Genomic DNA, 5,927 nt, shown 5'->3' with positions numbered 1-5,927 from the left:
CTACATCAAATGGATGTCTTCAATGCCTTCTTGCAAGGAGATTTGGTAGAGGAGGTATACATGGTTCCCCCTCTTGGTCTTCTGAAGAAGAGGGAGTCATCTCTTGTGTGCAAGCTGGATAAGTCCTTATATGGCCTTAAGCAAGCTTCTAGGCAGTGGAACTTGAAGCTTACTGAGGCTCTTGTTGTATCTGGTTTTCATCAAAGTCATCACGACTATTCTTTTTTTATCAAAACTGTTGACACTGATATAGCCTTGATTCTGGTTTATATTGATGATCTGATCATCACAGGTTTTTCTTCGTCTCTCATTGAGGATGTTAAACATTTGTTGCACCATTATTTCAAAATCAAGGACCTAAGGGAGCTGAGATACTTCCTTGGTCTTGAAATTGCCAGAAGTCATTAAGGCATTCTTGTATGCCAAAAGGAAATTTACTTTAGACCTTATTGCAGACATGAGATTAGTTGGTTCCAAGCCCGCTAGTACACCTTTAGAACCTAACCAAAGGCTTACTACTGTAGAATTTGATCAAGATAGTGAAGGGAGAATAGATGATGAGTTGCTCCCTGATCCAATAAGTTATCAGAAATTGGTAGGCAAGTTATTGTACTTAACAATGACCGACCAGACATCAGCTTCACCATTCAGAACTTGAGCCAATTTATGCACAATCCAAAGAAACATATACAGGCAGCCTTAAGAGTAGTAAGGTACTTGAAGAATGCCCCAGGACTTGGAATTTTGCTATCATCAGAAGACTCAAAGCAACTTTCAATATATTGTGATGTTGATTGGGGGACATGTCCCATGAGCAGGAGGTCAGCTAGTGGGTTTATAGTAAAGTTGGGAAATTCCTTGATATCTTGGAAATCCAAGAAACAAAACACGGTCTTAAAAAGTTTAGCAGAAGATGAGTATAGGAGTATGGCTAATGCTGTGGCAGAGATAGTATGGACAGTAGGGTTGTTTAAAGAATTGGGGCTACAAGTGCAGTTACCTGTAAGATTGCATTGTGACAGCAAGGCAGCAATACAAATTGCAGCAAATCCAATATATCATGAGAGGATAAAACATATATAGATTGATTGCCACTTTATTAGAGAAAAAATACAAGAAAGTCTAGTGAACACTGAACACATCACTACCACACTGCAACTTGCTGATATCTTGACAAAGAGTTTGGGAAAGACACAACATGAATTTCTTTTAAGCAAACTGGGAATGTTCAACTTATTCTCATTAGTCATTACAAAGTTTGAGGGGGAGTAATGAAGGAGTCACAAGAGTAGCACATGTGTATGACAGTTGTCCTTTAGTTAGTTGTGATTAGATGTTAGTTAGTTAATTAATTAGTGATAATCAAAGTTAGTTAGAGATAGCAGAGAGAGGGTCGGTTAGTGTATATATACAACTGTACAGTTACTATTTCATTCATTCTCAATGAAGAAGATATTTTCTCCATTTTTCTCCTTCTCTGTATGAAGCTCAACAGGCAGATCAAAGGGCGACTCAGACTGCAATTGGACACCCTCACATTGAATCTCAGTGAAAGAGAGAGATATCAAATACAATCAATCTCAAGTTTTGCCATCAACTTGCCCCCCCGATCATCGGGTGCCTTGTTAGAGATTAGACATATGCTACTAGGTAGTTTTTTTGGTGTTTGGCGTATAGTCATTTCATATTAAAGCAACGTCTTAAATTTCTGATCAATAAAAGAGTTTTATTTCGGAAGAATAAATTAAAGTACATACATCAGAAAATCGCATAAGTCACCCTAGTATAGCCTCTTTTATCTTTTCTTAGAATTAACCTCCATGGAAGAAGGCCCTCGATCTTCTCCTCACTTGTATATATCTTTTTCTTTTAGCAATTTATATCTTTCTATTGCCTCCCCAGTCCCCACCTTGGTGTTTTGACCTAAAATAAATAAACTTGATCAATCTTAACCTACTTGCCTTTTAACTTTCACATAAAATAACGATTTTCCTGATAAAACAATTTCATTCTAAGCAAGTAATTTACCATTAATTTGTGCTACTAGTAATCTAGTACCATTTCTTCCTACTATAACATTAAACAGGGTGTATTGTGGCTCCAAACAACAGACAGTAGAGACAGAGTAACGTGAAAGTCTCTTTCACCTACTTAGCACAAATCACAATCCTCAATTTACGGTTGTACTTTTCCCATAGCATTTCCTTTTCATGGTTTTGGAAGTCAAGCTACAATTGGTAAACAAAATGGCATCCACAACTTCATCCATAATCTAAATTTAATACGATAACGACCTCGAGCTAATACGCTACGTATTAATAATCTGATCATGTAATAGTAAAGGCTAATGGTATTCGGTATGTAGATAAGATAAATAGTCAAAGAATAACTCATATGAACACATCATCACCATTGTAATTGTCTTTAATACGCATTAATACTTTGGTCATGCAGTGACTATTCATGTTCATTATACAAATAAAAAGTCAAAGAAGAACCATCAGAACACATCACATTAATATATACATCATCATTACAATTCTCCTCGACAACTTTTTTTATCTTCTAAAATCTCTGATCAAGACACTCTTTTAACGAGTTCATTTTACCTAACTTCTCTTTCACTGGTTGATCGTCATATTGTAACCTGATTCTTTAAGATTGTTAATTTAATGTTTATACAAACTTTTAGTATTGTCAACATTATGGTTAAACTTGTATATCAACACCATTTTATATCAATTAGTAATGAGAGATTAATATTCAATGACAATTGAATAAAAAGCCTCTTTGTCTCAACATCTCTATTAATATACAATTATATCACACGGATCATTAGTCATCTAAAAAATTTCAGTTTTGCTTGGTCCCCAATTATTAGAAATTAAAGATGTGTTTTATAAACTCCAATTTTAAGCTTTAATTTCAATTTTGTCTGCACTAGTGTAATGCTTAAGTTTTTAACTAAACTTGTAAATCTCAAACTCAGTGATATAGATACTCATACTTTGATAAATACCGAAATATTATGCCGATGCCAAAATTTTCAATATTACGATATTCTGTATGCATTTTTAAAATGTTTGATATTTGTGACAATATTAATCTAAATATAAACTATTAAAAGGCCTAAAATCCTTAATATTAAAAGTTTCTTACCTTTACGATTCAATATAAACTAAATACTTAATTACATATAGTCATAATATAGACAAATTTAATTCATTTAAGTATAACAGAGTTCCTACCATCGTCAAAATGATAATTTTTCAGTATATTTGTGTAAGTTGAAAATAATCATACCAAACAAATCAAAAGCAAACTTTGGTACAAACCATATCAAACTAATTCAATATAATATGATAGAGCATGTTTATATTCTAAATTATCGAACTCAATTAACGTAACCTACAATGAACGCCCTTATTTATTGGGGGAACCTAAACACATGGGCCTAAATGAGTTCATTTGTGTCGATGGGCTTGAGATCTTTATAGGGCCCTAAGGCTCGTTTGATTAGAAAATAAGTTGGGAAAATTACATATATACATAAGGTAACTATTACTTTATAAAATCTCTTATTTGAAAAGTAATTACAAAAATCTCATATTAATTACATAAAATCTCTTCCATTTAGACTTTTTCTCTCTTCTGCCTCATACATCCCAAAACACCCATTTTTTGCTCTATCTTTAGTCCAATTTTTGCTTCATTTATTGCACTCCTTATTGTACGCCTAATTTCAAGCTACGTGATTTAGGGCGGGGTTTCAAATTTGTTAGTTATCAAGCATTAACTGAACAAAGTGATTAACTTCATCACCTTCTTCGTTTAATTTTGAGAGGTTTTTTTCAACTTTATCAAATCAAAATTAGTTTCGAATTTTTTTTGGTTGCATGTATATATTTATCAAATTATCTGCTTTTGCAATGTTATATATAGAAAGTAAAGTATAATAAAAACGAATACACTTGCATCATACATAGAAAGTAAAGTATAATACATTTTTATACATATAATACATGTTGTTGGAGTGTAAATCATACATATAACACTGTCATCATACATATAAAGTAAAGTATAATAAATTCTCATACATATAATGTGAAATATATTTACTTAAATTTAAAACCGAAAACATTTGCATCATACATAGAAAGTAATGTGTAGTACATTCACATATATATAGAACATGTTGGTTGTTGGAGTATATATCATACATATAACATTGGCATCATACATAGAAAAAAAATGTATAATACATTCTCATACGTATAACACATGCTGGAACGACTACATAAATTAAACTAACTTCCATACAAGAGTGTAAATAAATATCATATACATACTGTTGTTGGAGTGTAAATCTAATATTTGTAGTGTAAATTTCATAAATAATGTCAAAATATCATTCAAACTAGGTAATGTACTATAATTTCTCATATAATACTGTGCGAGTTTTTTACTTATAGCTAAAAAACAAATACATTAGCATCATACATACAAAGTACTGTATAAAACTTTCTCATGCATTAGTTTTTTCAATCACTGTATACAAAGTAATGAAATTTTTCACTTCAAAAACGTATAACGAATACTGATTTTGCGTTTCAACTACCGTTAATGCAAGAGCAACAAATTCAGTTTCTTCAATACAAAGAACATCACCGATTTCACGATCAAACTCAATCTTCTTATTAGACTTGTCAAACGTTGAAATACACAAAGGATAATTTATATATCCTGGAAAAATTTTCTTCAGCTCAATGTACACCCTCACTCCATTATCATTTCTTATAAGAATTGGAGAGGAATTACCTCAACAATGTATTTTACATCAATTTTTTTACGATTTTTATCAATATTCAATTCCGTAGCAATCGTCGAAATGAATTTCAAGAATGTTATACTTTCTAGGCAAAATGACCTTCTGAACCCCTCTACTATGTCAGTTTTGTAAGTTGGACACTTCTACTTACATGTTTGTCATCTGGACCCTTAAACCCATCAAAAAGAAACATTTCGCATTCTTTGACCGTTGACCTTGCCTATGTGGCAAGTTCATGGTGATTAGGACAAAGAGAGTGTAACCACTCGCCAAGGGGTGCGAGTGGGGGTCAATTTTTAGCCAATTTTACCTTAAAATAATTTAAAAAATAAAAATAATATCAATTTTTTTTAAAAAAAAAGGGTTATTTTTTTCCTCCATCTTTTTGAATTTAAAAATATTTTTAAAAATTTAAAATTAATTTAAAAAAAAATTTAAAATATTTTTAAAATTTTAAAAAATAATCAAAATATTTTTAAAACTTTGCCAAAAATTTAAAAAGGATCTTTTTTTTCCCTCCATATTTTATAATTTTAAAATATTTTAAAATAATTTAAAAATATTTTTGAAAATTCAAAAGTCATTTCAAAAATATTTTTTAAAAATTTAACAAAAAAAAAAAATTTCCCTCTCTACCCCACCCCAGCCCGTCACCACCCCCAAACCCTCCTTTTTAATTTAAAAATATTTTTAAAAATTTTAAAATATTTTAAAAATTTAAAAATAATAAATTTAAAATTTTTTCCCACCCCACCCAGCCTTCCCCACCCCCACCCCAGCCCAGCCCATCCCCACCCCACCCAGCCCTCTCCCCCAGCCCTCCACCCCACCACAGCCCATCCCCAGCCCCATGTAACCCCTTCCCCTTCCCCTTCCCCAGCCGCCCCACCCTACCCAGCCCGTTCTCATCCCACCCAGCCCCACGCAACCCCTTCCCCACCCCCCACCTCACCCAGCCCATCCTCATCCCACCCAGCCCCACGCAGCCCCTTCCCCAGCCCCCCACCTCACCAAACCCCCTTCCTCCAGCCCCCCACCCCACCTAGCCCCACGCAACCCCCTCCCTCAGCCCCAGCCCCCCACTTCAGCCCCCCCCCCC

Source organism: Capsicum annuum, chromosome 4 (assembly GCF_002878395.1).
Source record: "Capsicum annuum cultivar UCD-10X-F1 chromosome 4, UCD10Xv1.1, whole genome shotgun sequence".
Taxonomy (NCBI): domain Eukaryota; kingdom Viridiplantae; phylum Streptophyta; class Magnoliopsida; order Solanales; family Solanaceae; genus Capsicum; species Capsicum annuum.
The sequence above is the reverse complement of the archived record's forward strand: the minus strand, read 5'-3'. Positions refer to the sequence as shown.